The following is a 15,474-nucleotide window of genomic DNA, read 5'->3' on the forward strand; positions in this document are numbered from 1 at the left end:
TCTATTGCTGCTTGTTCCATGTGAGATGTAGAGTTGTGTTCAGAATAATAGCAGTGTGTTAATAAAAAAATAAAAGATAGCAGTGTCTGCATTGGTCTTTACAAAGTCAAACATTAATTGTATGAAGGGAAAAATGCTAGAAGATGTGTCTTGTCTGTGAATCACTGAAGTTGTATTTAGTTGTACGAGCAGTGTGTTTGAGAACTGCTTCACATGTGTGTTGCATGGAGTCGACCAAGTTGCATCACCTGTGTACAGGTATTGTAGTCCAGGATGATCGGAGTGGCCACTCCATTATGTTAGTGTTGTTGGATGTTGAAGATGCTGCGTGCTTACTTGTGTGTTTGGGGTGGTTGTCTTGTTGAAACACACATTTGAAGGGTGTCTCCTCTTTGGCATAAGTCAACATGATGTCTTGAAGTATTGTGCCTGTGCCATCATGCTTCACAGTGTTCTGTGGTTTGAACAGTGTTGCCTTCATCACTCCACAAAATGTTGTGGTATTTTCCTTTACTGAAAATTGTAACCTCTTCAGCACATGTTGATTTTTCAACAATTGGACTTTGCGTAGGTGTCATTTTGGTTATTGTTTGATTCATCTGAATGGTAGTGTACTGTTGTCTTCCACGTCTTTGTGGTTTTGGTTGCTATTTTAAAGGATTTGAGATGATTGAAGTTGAGCAGTTTGTACTTTTCTGGTTGTGTTGATACTTTTGAATCAAAGTATGCTGTTGTTTTGAACAATGACCCATGTTCCAGTGATTTTCAGACAAATGCACTAGAACTAGCATGTAGAACATTTGCTGCCTTGGTCCTTAAATGAGGGCCACCTGTTTGACTTGAGTAATAGAACTCCACACTGCTGTTATTTTGAACACAATGACTGTTGTTGAAAGTGGTGAAATTGTGTTATGGTTGTGTCTTGTCATGCCTCTGTCACAATAGAAAGGTGATTGTTCAGCCAGGAAAAGTCCCAGGTGAGTATGTTTCTATTCTTTTCTCTTCTCAAAAATCTATTGGGTGAACCTGCATGGTTTTCTAAATAGTAATTTAGTTTTGTGTAAGTCCAGTTTTTGTATGAATGCCACACAGTGTTTGCTAAATGAGACCCTTGATTGTTTTGTCTGTCATACAGGGCCGATGAGGACAGCGGCTCACTCGTTAGGTGGAGCGATGTTGTTTGAGGTAAGTAATGTATTAAGAGCAAATAGTCTGAATAATCTGTACACACTGACGTTGTTAAAAATAAAGACGACCACTTCTTTCCTCTTTCAGACATTGTACTGAAAGTCCTTGGTGGTGGGAGGGAACCACATGGAAAATGGTGAGTTTGATCTAAAATAGATTATCAGCTTTTAAAGATTGTTGTTTAGCAGCAAGTAGGTATGTGTTCCTCCAGGTGAGCCATAAGTCCTGGTTACTGTATGTTAATGTGTTATTGTGTCTAGCAGGTTGTACTTCATGTGGACCTAAGAAAACTCTCAGCTGTTCCACCAGTGTTACTGAGGATCAACAGTGGTAAGTGGTTGTACAGTTCAGTGTTTGTTCATTAAATCAAAGGTGACTTTATATTAATGTGTGTTTGTGAACCATGTCATGTGTTACAGGTTTGTTGAAGCACCTGGATTGTGTCACTGCTGGATTTGTGAGTAGATTTGAACAGTTATTGTTTGAATGTATTTGATCTATTGCTGCTTGTTCCATGTGAGATGTAGAGTTGTGTTCAGAATAATAGCAGTGTGTTAATAAAAAAATAAAAGATAGCAGTGTCTGCATTGGTCTTTACAAAGTCAAACATTAATTGTATGAAGGGAAAAATGCTAGAAGATGTGTCTTGTCTGTGAATCACTGAAGTTGTATTTAGTTGTACGAGCAGTGTGTTTGAGAACTGCTTCACATGTGTGTTGCATGGAGTCGACCAAGTTGCGTCACCTGTGTACAGGTATTGTAGTCCAGGATGATCGGAGTGGCCACTCCATTATGTTAGTGTTGTTGGATGTTGAAGATGCTGCGTGCTTACTTGTGTGTTTGGGGTGGTTGTCTTGTTGAAACACACATTTGAAGGGTGTCTCCTCTTTGGCATAAGTCAACATGATGTCTTGAAGTATTGTGCCTGTGCCATCATGCTTCACAGTGTTCTGTGGTTTGAACAGTGTTGCCTTCATCACTCCACAAAATGTTGTGGTATTTTCCTTTACTGAAAATTGTAACCTCTTCAGCACATGTTGATTTTTCAACAATGGGACTTTGCGTAGGTGTCATTTTGGTTATTGTTTGATTCATCTGAATGGTAGTGTACTGTTGTCTTCCACGTCTTTGTGGTTTTGGTTGCTATTTTAAAGGATTTGAGATGATTGAAGTTGAGCAGTTTGTACTTTTCTGGTTGTGTTGATACTTTTGAATCAAAGTATGCGGTTGTTTTGAACAATGACCCATGTTCCAGTGATTTTCAGACAAATGCACTAGAACTAGCATGTAGAACATTTGCTGCCTTGGTCCTTAAATGACGGCCACCTGTTTGACTTGAGTAATAGAACTCCACACTGCTGTTATTTTGAACACAATGACTGTTGTTGAAAGTGGTGAAATTGTGTTAGGGTTGTGTCTTGTCATGCCTCTGTCACAATAGAAAGGTGATTGTTCAGCCAGGAAAAGTCCCAGGTGAGTATGTTTCTATTCTTTTCTCTTCTCAAAAATCTATTGGGTGAACCTGCATGGTTTTCTAAATAGTAATTTAGTTTTGTGTAAGTCCAGTTTTTGTATGAATGCCACACAGTGTTTGCTAAATGAGACCCTTGATTGTTTTGTCTGTCATACAGGGCCGATGAGGACAGCGGCTCACTCGTTAGGTGGAGCGATGTTGTTTGAGGTAAGTAATGTATTAAGAGCAAATAGTCTGAATAATCTGTACACACTGACGTTGTTAAAAATAAAGACGACCACTTCTTTCCTCTTTCAGACATTGTACTGAAAGTCCTTGGTGGTGGGAGGGAACCACATGGAAAATGGTGAGTTTGATCTAAAATAGATTATCAGCTTTTAAAGATTGTTGTTTAGCAGCAAGTAGGTATGTGTTCCTCCAGGTGAGCCATAAGTCCTGGTTACTGTATGTCCTTCATCCTTTTCAGGTGTTATTGTGTCTACCAGGTTGTACTTCATGTGGACCTAAGAAACCTCTAAGCTGTTCCACCAGTGTTACTGAGGATCAACAGTGGTAAGTGGTTGTACAGTTCAGTGTTTGTTCATTAAATCAAAGGTGACTTTATATTAATGTGTGTTTGTGAACCATGTCATGTGTTACAGGTTTGTTGAAGCACCTGGATTGTGTCACTGCTGGATTTGTGAGTAGATTTGAACAGTTATTGTTTGAATGTATTTGATCTATTGCTGCTTGTTCCATGTGAGATGTAGAGTTGTGTTCAGAATAATAGCAGTGTGTTAATAAAAAAATAAAAGATAGCAGTGTCTGCATTGGTCTTTAAAATGTCAAACATTAATTGTATGAAGGGAAAAATGCTAGAAGATGTGTCTTGTCTGTGAATCACTGAAGTTGTATTTAGTTGTACGAGCAGTGTGTTTGAGAACTGCTTCACATGTGTGTTGCATGGAGTCGACCAAGTTGCGTCACCTGTGTACAGGTATTGTAGTCCAGGATGATCGGAGTGGCCACTCCATTATGTTAGTGTTGTTGTTGGATGTTGAAGATGCTGCGTGCTTACTTGTGTGTTTGGGGTGGTTGTCTTGTTGAAACACACATTTGAAGGGTGTCTCCTCTTTGGCATAAGTCAACATGATGTCTTGAAGTATTGTGCTTGTGCCACCATGCTTCACAGTGTTCTGTGGTTTGAACAGCGTTGCCTTCATCACTCCACAAAATGTTGTGGTATTTTCCTTTAAGGAAAATTGTAACCTTTTCAGCAGATGTTGATTTTTCAACAATTGGACTTTGCGTAGGTGTCATTTTGGGTATTGTTTGATTCATCTGAATGGTAGTGTACTGTTGTCTTCCACGTCTTTGTGGTTTTGGTTGCTATTTTAAAGGATTTGAGATGATTGAAGTTGAGCAGTTTGTACTTTTCTGGTTGTGTTGATACTTTTGAATCAAAGTATGCTGTTGTTTTGAACAATGACCCATGTTCCAGTGATTTTCAGACAAATGCACTAGAACTAGCATGTAGAACATTTGCTGCCTTGGTCCTTAAATGAGGGCCACCTGTTTGACTTGAGTAATAGAACTCCACACTGCTGTTCTTTTGAACACAATGACTGTTGTTGAAAGTGGTGAAATTGTGTTAGGGTTGTGTCTTGTCATGCCTCTGTCACAATAGAAAGGTGATTGTTCAGCCAGGAAAAGTCCCAGGTGAGTATGTTTCTATTCTTTTCTCTTCTCAAAAATCTATTGGGTGAACCTGCATGGTTTTCTAAATAGTAATTTAGTTTTGTGTAAGTCCAGTTTTTGTATGAATGCCACACAGTGTTTGCTAAATGAGACCCTTGATTGTTTTGTCTGTCATACAGGGCCGATGAGGACAGCGGCTCACTCGTTAGGTGGAGCGATGTTGTTTGAGGTAAGTAATGTATTAAGAGCAAATAGTCTGAATAATCTGTACACACTGACGTTGTTAAAAATAAAGACAACCACTTCTTTCCTCTTTCAGACATTGTACTGAAAGTCCTTGGTGGTGGGAGGGAACCACATGGAAAATGGTGAGTTTGATCTAAAATAGATTATCAGCTTTTAAAGATTGTAGTTTAGCAGCAAGTAGGTATGTGTTCCTCCAGGTGAGCCATAAGTCCTGGTTACTGTATGTCCTTCATGTGTTTCAGGTGTTATTGTGTCTACCAGGTTGTACTTCATGTGGACCTAAGAAACCTCTAAGCTGTTCCACCAGTGTTACTGAGGATCAACAGTGGTAAGTGGTTGTACAGTTCAGTGTTTGTTCATTAAATCAAAGGTGACTTTATATTAATGTGTGTTTGTGAACCATGTCATGTGTTACAGGTTTGTTGAAGCACCTGGATTGTGTCACTGCTGGATTTGTGAGTAGATTTGAACAGTTATTGTTTGAATGTATTTGATCTATTGCTGCTTGTTCCATGTGAGATGTAGAGTTGTGTTCAGAGTAATAGCAGTGTGTTAATAAAAAAATAAAAGATAGCAGTGTCTGCATTGGTCTTTACAAAGTCAAACATTAATTGTATGAAGGGAAAAATGCTAGAAGATGTGTCTTGTCTGTGAATCACTGAAGTTGTATTTAGTTGTACGAGCAGTGTGTTTGAGAACTGCTTCACATGTGTGTTGCATGGAGTCGACCAAGTTGCGTCACCTGTGTACAGGTATTGTAGTCCAGGATGATCGGAGTGGCCACTCCATTATGTTAGTGTTGTTGGATGTTGAAGATGCTGTGTGCTTACTTGTGTGTTTGGGGTGGTTGTCTTGTTGAAACACACATTTGAAGGGTGTCTCCTCTTTGGCATAAGTCAACATGATGTCTTGAAGTATTGTGCTTGTGCCACCATGCTTCACAGTGTTCTGTGGTTTGAACAGCGTTGCCTTCATCACTCCACAAAATGTTGTGGTATTTTCCTTTAAGGAAAATTGTAACCTTTTCAGCAGATGTTGATTTTTCAACAATTGGACTTTGCGTAGGTGTCATTTTGGTTATTGTTTGATTCATCTGAATGGTAGTGTTCTGTTGTCTTCCACGTCTTTGTGGTTTTGGTTGCTATTTTAAAGGATTTGAGATGATTGAAGTTGAGCAGTTTGTACTTTTCTGGTTGTGTTGATACTTTTGAATCAAAGTATGCTGTTGTTTTGAACAATGACCCATGTTCCAGTGATTTTCAGACAAATGCACTAGAACTAGCATGTAGAACATTTGCTGCCTTGGTCCTTAAATGAGGGCCAGCTGTTTGACTTGAGTAATAGAACTCCACACTGCTGTTATTTTGAACACAATGACTGTTGTTGAAAGTGGTGAAATTGTGTTAGGGTTGTGTCTTGTCATGCCTCTGTCACAATAGAAAGGTGATTGTTCAGCCAGGAAAAGTCCCAGGTGAGTATGTTTCTATTCTTTTCTCTTCTCAAAAATCTATTGGGTGAACCTGCATGGTTTTCTAAATAGTAATTTAGTTTTGTGTAAGTCCAGTTTTTGTATGAATGCCACACAGTGTTTGCTAAATGAGACCCTTGATTGTTTTGTCTGTCATACAGGGCCGATGAGGACAGCGGCTCACTCGTTAGGTGGAGCGATGTTGTTTGAGGTAAGTAATGTATTAAGAGCAAATAGTCTGAATAATCTGTACACACTGACGTTGTTAAAAATAAAGACGACCACTTCTTTCCTCTTTCAGACATTGTACTGAAAGTCCTTGGTGGTGGGAGGGAACCACATGGAAAATGGTGAGTTTGATCTAAAATAGATTATCAGCTTTTAAAGATTGTTGTTTAGCAGCAAGTAGGTATGTGTTCCTCCAGGTGAGCCATAAGTCCTGGTTACTGTATGTCCTTCATCCTTTTCAGGTGTTATTGTGTCTACCAGGTTGTACTTCATGTGGACCTAAGAAACCTCTAAGCTGTTCCACCAGTGTTACTGAGGATCAACAGTGGTAAGTGGTTGTACAGTTCAGTGTTTGTTCATTAAATCAAAGGTGACTTTATATTAATGTGTGTTTGTGAACCATGTCATGTGTTACAGGTTTGTTGAAGCACCTGGATTGTGTCACTGCTGGATTTGTGAGTAGATTTGAACAGTTATTGTTTGAATGTATTTGATCTATTGCTGCTTGTTCCATGTGAGATGTAGAGTTGTGTTCAGAATAATAGCAGTGTGTTAATAAAAAAATAAAAGATAGCAGTGTCTGCATTGGTCTTTAAAATGTCAAACATTAATTGTATGAAGGGAAAAATGCTAGAAGATGTGTCTTGTCTGTGAATCACTGAAGTTGTATTTAGTTGTACGAGCAGTGTGTTTGAGAACTGCTTCACATGTGTGTTGCATGGAGTCGACCAAGTTGCGTCACCTGTGTACAGGTATTGTAGTCCAGGATGATCGGAGTGGCCACTCCATTATGTTAGTGTTGTTGTTGGATGTTGAAGATGCTGCGTGCTTACTTGTGTGTTTGGGGTGGTTGTCTTGTTGAAACACACATTTGAAGGGTGTCTCCTCTTTGGCATAAGTCAACATGATGTCTTGAAGTATTGTGCTTGTGCCACCATGCTTCACAGTGTTCTGTGGTTTGAACAGCGTTGCCTTCATCACTCCACAAAATGTTGTGGTATTTTCCTTTAAGGAAAATTGTAACCTTTTCAGCAGATGCTGATTTTTCAACAATTGGACTTTGCGTAGGTGTCATTTTGGTTATTGTTTGATTCATCTGAATGGTAGTGTACTGTTGTCTTCCACGTCTTTGTGGTTTTGGTTGCTATTTTAAAGGATTTGAGATGATTGAAGTTGAGCAGTTTGTACTTTTCTGGTTGTGTTGATACTTTTGAATCAAAGTATGCTGTTGTTTTGAACAATGACCCATGTTCCAGTGATTTTCAGACAAATGCACTAGAACTAGCATGTAGAACATTTGCTGCCTTGGTCCTTAAATGACGGCCACCTGTTTGACTTGAGTAATAGAACTCCACACTGCTGTTCTTTTGAACACAATGACTGTTGTTGAAAGTGGTGAAATTGTGTTAGGGTTGTGTCTTGTCATGCCTCTGTCACAATAGAAAGGTGATTGTTCAGCCAGGAAAAGTCCCAGGTGAGTATGTTTCTATTCTTTTCTCTTCTCAAAAATCTATTGGGTGAACCTGCATGGTTTTCTAAATAGTAATTTAGTTTTGTGTAAGTCCAGTTTTTGTATGAATGCCACACAGTGTTTGCTAAATGAGACCCTTGATTGTTTTGTCTGTCATACAGGGCCGATGAGGACAGCGGCTCACTCGTTAGGTGGAGCGATGTTGTTTGAGGTAAGTAATGTATTAAGAGCAAATAGTCTGAATAATCTGTACACACTGACGTTGTTAAAAATAAAGACGACCACTTCTTTCCTCTTTCAGACATTGTACTGAAAGTCCTTGGTGGTGGGAGGGAACCACATGGAAAATGGTGAGTTTGATCTAAAATAGATTATCAGCTTTTAAAGATTGTAGTTTAGCAGCAAGTAGGTATGTGTTCCTCCAGGTGAGCCATAAGTCCTGGTTACTGTATGTCCTTCATGTGTTTCAGGTGTTATTGTGTCTACCAGGTTGTACTTCATGTGGACCTAAGAAACCTCTAAGCTGTTCCACCAGTGTTACTGAGGATCAACAGTGGTAAGTGGTTGTACAGTTCAGTGTTTGTTCATTAAATCAAAAGAGACTTTATATTAATGTGTGTTTGTAAACCATGTCATGTGTTACAGGTTTGTTGAAGCACCTGGATTGTGTCACTGCTGGATTTGTGAGTAGATTTGAACAGTTATTGTTTGAATGTAGTTGATCTATTGCTGCTTGTTCCATGTGAGAAGTAGAGTTGTGTTCAAAGTAATAGCAGTGTGTTTTAAACAATATAATACAATAAAATAAAAGATAGCAGTGTCTGCATTGTTCTTTACAAAGTCAAACATTTATTGTATGAAGTAAAAAATGCTAGATGTGTCTTGTCTGTGAATCACTGAAGTTGTATTTAGTTGTACAAGCAGTGTGTTTGAGAACAGCTTCACATGTGTGTTGCATGGAGTCGACCAAGTTGCGTCACCTGTGTACAGGTATTGTAGTCCAGGATGATCGGAGTGGCCACTCCATTATGTTAGTGTTGTTGTTGGATGTTGAAGATGCTGCGTGCTTACTTGTGTGTTTGGGGTGGTTGTCTTGTTGAAACACACATTTGAAGGGTGTCTCCTCTTTGGCATAAGTCAACATGATGTCTTGAAGTATTGTGCTTGTGCCACCATGCTTCACAGTGTTCTGTGGTTTGAACAGTGTTGCCTTCATCACTCCACAAAATGTTGTGGTATTGTCCTTTAAGGAAAATTGTAACCTCTTCAGCACATGTTGATTTTTCAACAATTGGACTTTGCGTAGGTGTCATTTTGGTTATTGTTTGATTCATCTGAATGGTAGTGTTCTGTTGTCTTCCACGTCTTTGTGGTTTTGGTTGCTATTTTAAAGGATTTGAGATGATTGTAGTTGAGCGGTTTGTACTTTTCTGGTTTTTTGATACTTTTGAATCAAAGTATGCTGTTGTTGTGAACAATGACCCATGTTCCAGTGATTTTCAGACAAATGCACTAGAACTAGCATGTAGAACATTTGCTGCCTTGGTCCTTAAATGAGGGCCACCTGTTTGACTTGAGTAATAGAACTCCACACTGCTGTTATTTTGAACACAATGACTGTTGTTGAAAGTGGTGAAATTGTGTTAGGGTTGTGTCTTGTCATGCCTCTGTCACAATAGAAAGGTGATTGTTCAGCCAGGAAAAGTCCCAGGTGAGTATGTTTCTATTCTTTTCTCTTCTCAAAAATCTATTGGGTGAACCTGCATGGTTTTCTAAATAGTAATTTAGTTTTGTGTAAGTCCAGTTTTTGTATGAATGCCACACAGTGTTTGCTAAATGAGACCCTTGATTGTTTTGTCTGTCATACAGGGCCGATGAGGACAGCGGCTCACTGGTTATGTGGAGCGATGTTGTTTGAGGTAAGTAATGTATTAAGAGCAAATAGTCTGAATAATCTGTACACACTGACGTTGTTAAAAATAAAGACGACCACTTCTTTCCTCTTTCAGACATTGTACTGAAAGTCCTTGGTGGTGGGAGGGAACCACATGGAAAATGGTGAGTTTGATCTAAAATAGATTATCAGCTTTTAAAGATTGTAGTTTAGCAGCAAGTAGGTATGTGTTCCTCCAGGTGAGCCATAAGTCCTGGTTACTGTATGTCCTTCATGTGTTTCAGGTGTTATTGTGTCTACCAGGTTGTACTTCATGTGGACCTAAGAAACCTCTAAGCTGTTCCACCAGTGTTACTGAGGATCAACAGTGGTAAGTGGTTGTACAGTTCAGTGTTTGTTCATTAAATCAAAAGAGACTTTATATTAATGTGTGTTTGTAAACCATGTCATGTGTTACAGGTTTGTTGAAGCACCTGGATTGTGTCACTGCTGGATTTGTGAGTAGATTTGAACAGTTATTGTTTGAATGTAGTTGATCTATTGCTGCTTGTTCCATGTGAGATGTAGAGTTGTGTTCAGAATAATAGCAGTGTGTTAATAAAAAAATAAAAGATAGCAGTGTCTGCATTGGTCTTTAAAATGTCAAACATTAATTGTATGAAGGGAAAAATGCTAGAAGATGTGTCTTGTCTGTGAATCACTGAAGTTGTATTTAGTTGTACGAGCAGTGTGTTTGAGAACTGCTTCACATGTGTGTTGCATGGAGTCGACCAAGTTGCGTCACCTGTGTACAGGTATTGTAGTCCAGGATGATCGGAGTGGCCACTCCATTATGTTAGTGTTGTTGTTGGATGTTGAAGATGCTGCGTGCTTACTTGTGTGTTTGGGGTGGTTGTCTTGTTGAAACACACATTTGAAGGGTGTCTCCTCTTTGGCATAAGTCAACATGATGTCTTGAAGTATTGTGCTTGTGCCACCATGCTTCACAGTGTTCTGTGGTTTGAACAGCGTTGCCTTCATCACTCCACAAAATGTTGTGGTATTTTCCTTTAAGGAAAATTGTAACCTTTTCAGCAGATGTTGATTTTTCAACAATTGGACTTTGCGTAGGTGTCATTTTGGGTATTGTTTGATTCATCTGAATGGTAGTGTACTGTTGTCTTCCACGTCTTTGTGGTTTTGGTTGCTATTTTAAAGGATTTGAGATGATTGAAGTTGAGCAGTTTGTACTTTTCTGGTTGTGTTGATACTTTTGAATCAAAGTATGCTGTTGTTTTGAACAATGACCCATGTTCCAGTGATTTTCAGACAAATGCACTAGAACTAGCATGTAGAACATTTGCTGCCTTGGTCCTTAAATGACGGCCACCTGTTTGACTTGAGTAATAGAACTCCACACTGCTGTTCTTTTGAACACAATGACTGTTGTTGAAAGTGGTGAAATTGTGTTAGGGTTGTGTCTTGTCATGCCTCTGTCACAATAGAAAGGTGATTGTTCAGCCAGGAAAAGTCCCAGGTGAGTATGTTTCTATTCTTTTCTCTTCTCAAAAATCTATTGGGTGAACCTGCATGGTTTTCTAAATAGTAATTTAGTTTTGTGTAAGTCCAGTTTTTGTATGAATGCCACACAGTGTTTGCTAAATGAGACCCTTGATTGTTTTGTCTGTCATACAGGGCCGATGAGGACAGCGGCTCACTCGTTAGGTGGAGCGATGTTGTTTGAGGTAAGTAATGTATTAAGAGCAAATAGTCTGAATAATCTGTACACACTGACATTGTTAAAAATAAAGACGACCACTTCTTTCCTCTTTCAGACATTGTACTGAAAGTCCTTGGTGGTGGGAGGGAACCACATGGAAAATGGTGAGTTTGATCTAAAATAGATTATCAGCTTTTAAAGATTGTTGTTTAGCAGCAAGTAGGTATGTGTTCCTCCAGGTGAGCCATAAGTCCTGGTTACTGTATGTCCTTCATGTGTTTCAGGTGTTATTGTGTCTACCAGGTTGTACTTCATGTGGACCTAAGAAACCTCTAAGCTGTTCCACCAGTGTTACTGAGGATCAACAGTGGTAAGTGGTTGTACAGTTCAGTGTTTGTTCATTAAATCAAAAGAGACTTTATATTAATGTGTGTTTGTAAACCATGTCATGTGTTACAGGTTTGTTGAAGCACCTGGATTGTGTCACTGCTGGATTTGTGAGTAGATTTGAACAGTTATTGTTTGAATGTAGTTGATCTATTGCTGCTTGTTCCATGTGAGAAGTAGAGTTGTGTTCAAAGTAATAGCAGTGTGTTTTAAACAATATAATAAAATAAAATAAAAGATAGCAGTGTCTGCATTGTTCTTTACAAAGTCAAACATTTATTGTATGAAGTAAAAAATGCTAGATGTGTCTTGTCTGTGAATCACTGAAGTTGTATTTAGTTGTACGAGCAGTGTGTTTGAGAACTGCTTCACATGTGTGTTGCATGGAGTCGACCAAGTTGTGTCACCTGTGTACAGGTATTGTAGTCCAGGATGATCGGAGTGGCCACTCCATTATGTTAGTGTTGTTGGATGTTGAAGATGCTGTGTGCTTACTTGTGTGTTTGGGGTGGTTGTCTCGTTGAAACACACATTTGAAGGGTGTCTCCTCTTTGGCATAAGGCAACACAATGTCTTGAAGTATTGTGCCTGTGCCACCATGCTTCACAGTGTTCTGTGGTTTGAACAGTGTTGCCTTCATCACTCCACAAAATGTTGTGGTATTGTCCTTTAAGGAAAATTGTAACCTCTTCAGCACATGTTGATTTTTCAACAATTGGACTTTGCGTAGGTGTCATTTTGGTTATTGTTTGATTCATCTGAATGGTAGTGTTCTGTTGTCTTCCACGTCTTTGTGGTTTTGGTTGTTATTTTAAAGGATTTGAGATGATTGAAGTTGAGCGGTTTGTACTTTTCTGGTTTTTTGATACTTTTGAATCAAAGTATGCTGTTGTTGTGAACAATGACCCATGTTCCAGTGATTTTCAGAGAAATGCACTAGAACTAGCATGTAGAACATTTGCTGCCTTGGTCCTTAAATGAGGGCCACCTGTTTGACTTGAGTAATAGAACTCCACACTGCTGTTATTTTGAACACAATGACTGTTGTTGAAAGTGGTGAAATTGTGTTAGGGTTGTGTCTTGTCATGCCTCTGTCACAATAGAAAGGTGATTGTTCAGCCAGGAAAAGTCCCAGGTGAGTATGTTTCTATTCTTTTCTCTTCTCAAAAATCTATTGGGTGAACCTGCATGGTTTTCTAAATAGTAATTTAGTTTTGTGTAAGTCCAGTTTTTGTATGAATGCCACACAGTGTTTGCTAAATGAGACCCTTGATTGTTTTGTCTGTCATACAGGGCCGATGAGGACAGCGGCTCACTGGTTAGGTGGAGCGATGTTGTTTGAGGTAAGTAATGTATTAAGAGCAAATAGTCTGAATAATCTGTACACACTGACGTTGTTAAAAATAAAGACGACCACTTCTTTCCTCTTTCAGACATTGTACTGAAAGTCCTTGGTGGTGGGAGGGAACCACATGGAAAATGGTGAGTTTGATCTAAAATAGATTATCAGCTTTTAAAGATTGTTGTTTAGCAGCAAGTAGGTATGTGTTCCTCCAGGTGAGCCATAAGTCCTGGTTACTGTATGTCCTTCATGTGTTTCAGGTGTTATTGTGTCTACCAGGTTGTACTTCATGTGGACCTAAGAAACCTCTAAGCTGTTCCACCAGTGTTACTGAGGATCAACAGTGGTAAGTGGTTGTACAGTTCAGTGTTTGTTCATTAAATCAAAAGAGACTTTATATTAATGTGTGTTTGTAAACCATGTCATGTGTTACAGGTTTGTTGAAGCACCTGGATTGTGTCACTGCTGGATTTGTGAGTAGATTTGAACAGTTATTGTTTGAATGTAGTTGATCTATTGCTGCTTGTTCCATGTGAGAAGTAGAGTTGTGTTCAAAGTAATAGCAGTGTGTTTTAAACAATATAATAAAATAAAATAAAAGATAGCAGTGTCTGCATTGTTCTTTACAAAGTCAAACATTTATTGTATGAAGTAAAAAATGCTAGATGTGTCTTGTCTGTGAATCACTGAAGTTGTATTTAGTTGTACAAGCAGTGTGTTTGAGAACAGCTTCACATGTGTGTTGCATGGAGTCGACCAAGTTGCGTCACCTGTGTACAGGTATTGTAGTCCAGGATGATCGGAGTGGCCACTCCATTATGTTAGTGTTGTTGGATGTTGAAGATGCTGTGTGCTTACTTGTGTGTTTGGGGTGGTTGTCTCGTTGAAACACACATTTGAAGGGTGTCTCCTCTTTGGCATAAGGCAACACAATGTCTTGAAGTATTGTGCCTGTGCCACCATGCTTCACAGTGTTCTGTGGTTTGAACAGTGTTGCCTTCATCACTCCACAAAATGTTGTGGTATTGTCCTTTAAGGAAAATTGTAACCTCTTCAGCACATGTTAATTTTTCAACAATTGGACTTTGCGTAGGTGTCATTTTGGTTATTGTTTGATTCATCTGAATGGTAGTGTTCTGTTGTCTTCCACGTCTTTGTGGTTTTGGTTGTTATTTTAAAGGATTTGAGATGATTGAAGTTGAGCGGTTTGTACTTTTCTGGTTTTTTGATACTTTTGAATCAAAGTATGCTGTTGTTGTGAACAATGACCCATGTTCCAGTGATTTTCAGAGAAATGCACTAGAACTAGCATGTAGAACATTTGCTGCCTTGGTCCTTAAATGAGGGCCACCTGTTTGACTTGAGTAATAGAACTCCACACTGCTGTTATTTTGAACACAATGACTGTTGTTGAAAGTGGTGAAATTGTGTTAGGGTTGTGTCTTGTCATGCCTCTGTCACAATAGAAAGGTGATTGTTCAGCCAGGAAAAGTCCCAGGTGAGTATGTTTCTATTCTTTTCTCTTCTCAAAAATCTATTGGGTGAACCTGCATGGTTTTCTAAATAGTAATTTAGTTTTGTGTAAGTCCAGTTTTTGTATGAATGCCACACAGTGTTTGCTAAATGAGACCCTTGATTGTTTTGTCTGTCATACAGGGCCGATGAGGACAGCGGCTCACTCGTTAGGTGGAGCGATGTTGTTTGAGGTAAGTAATGTATTAAGAGCAAATAGTCTGAATAATCTGTACACACTGACGTTGTTAAAAATAAAGACGACCACTTCTTTCCTCTTTCAGACATTGTACTGAAAGTCCTTGGTGGTGGGAGGGAACCACATGGAAAATGGTGAGTTTGATCTAAAATAGATTATCAGCTTTTAAAGATTGTTGTTTAGCAGCAAGTAGGTATGTGTTCCTCCAGGTGAGCCATAAGTCCTGGTTACTGTATGTCCTTCATGTGTTTCAGGTGTTATTGTGTCTACCAGGTTGTACTTCATGTGGACCTAAGAAACCTCTAAGCTGTTCCACCAGTGTTACTGAGGATCAACAGTGGTAAGTGGTTGTACAGTTCAGTGTTTGTTCATTAAATCAAAGGTGACTTTATATTAATGTGTGTTTGTGAACCATGTCATGTGTTACAGGTTTGTTGAAGCACCTGGATTGTGTCACTGCTGGATTTGTGAGTAGATTTGAACAGTTATTGTTTGAATGTATTTGATCTATTGCTGCTTGTTCCATGTGAGATGTAGAGTTGTGTTCAGAATAATAGCAGTGTGTTAATAAAAAAATAAAAGATAGCAGTGTCTGCATTGGTCTTTAAAATGTCAAACATTAATTGTATGAAGGGAAAAATGCTAGAAGATGTGTCTTGTCTGTGAATCACTGAAGTTGTATTTAGTTG

At 38.9% G+C, this 15,474-nt stretch overlaps 5 long non-coding RNA genes across 6 annotated transcripts; all 5 read left to right on the top strand.

The window, feature by feature from the left end:
* Positions 1–2,400: 2,400 nt before the first annotated feature.
* Positions 2,401–3,455, top strand: LOC138407093 (uncharacterized). Its single transcript, XR_011240524.1, has 4 exons — positions 2,401–2,869; positions 2,960–3,008; positions 3,129–3,214; positions 3,304–3,455. It is a non-coding gene; the product is annotated as an uncharacterized lncRNA (long non-coding RNA).
* A 452-nt stretch (positions 3,456–3,907) lies between these two features.
* Positions 3,908–6,850, top strand: LOC138407092 (uncharacterized). The gene is made up of 6 exons (XR_011240523.1): positions 3,908–4,568; positions 4,659–4,913; positions 5,003–6,264; positions 6,355–6,403; positions 6,524–6,609; positions 6,699–6,850. It is a non-coding gene; the product is annotated as an uncharacterized lncRNA (long non-coding RNA).
* A 562-nt stretch (positions 6,851–7,412) lies between these two features.
* LOC138407002 (uncharacterized) lies at positions 7,413–10,257 on the top strand. 2 transcript variants are annotated; one of them, XR_011240401.1, is made up of 6 exons: positions 7,413–7,963; positions 8,054–8,308; positions 8,398–9,671; positions 9,762–9,810; positions 9,931–10,016; positions 10,106–10,257. It is a non-coding gene; the product is annotated as an uncharacterized lncRNA (long non-coding RNA). The 2 variants fall into 2 exon arrangements; XR_011240402.1 differs by having other exon boundaries at positions 9,950–10,016.
* A 496-nt stretch (positions 10,258–10,753) lies between these two features.
* Positions 10,754–13,042, top strand: LOC138407005 (uncharacterized). Its single transcript, XR_011240406.1, has 4 exons — positions 10,754–11,370; positions 11,461–11,509; positions 11,649–11,715; positions 11,805–13,042. It is a non-coding gene; the product is annotated as an uncharacterized lncRNA (long non-coding RNA).
* A 1,114-nt stretch (positions 13,043–14,156) lies between these two features.
* LOC138407013 (uncharacterized) lies at positions 14,157–15,366 on the top strand. The gene is made up of 4 exons (XR_011240413.1): positions 14,157–14,780; positions 14,871–14,919; positions 15,040–15,125; positions 15,215–15,366. It is a non-coding gene; the product is annotated as an uncharacterized lncRNA (long non-coding RNA).
* Positions 15,367–15,474: the final 108 nt, after the last annotated feature.

The sequence above is a fragment of the Paralichthys olivaceus genome, chromosome 24 (genome assembly GCF_024713975.1).
Source record: "Paralichthys olivaceus isolate ysfri-2021 chromosome 24, ASM2471397v2, whole genome shotgun sequence".
Classification (NCBI taxonomy): domain Eukaryota; kingdom Metazoa; phylum Chordata; class Actinopteri; order Pleuronectiformes; family Paralichthyidae; genus Paralichthys; species Paralichthys olivaceus.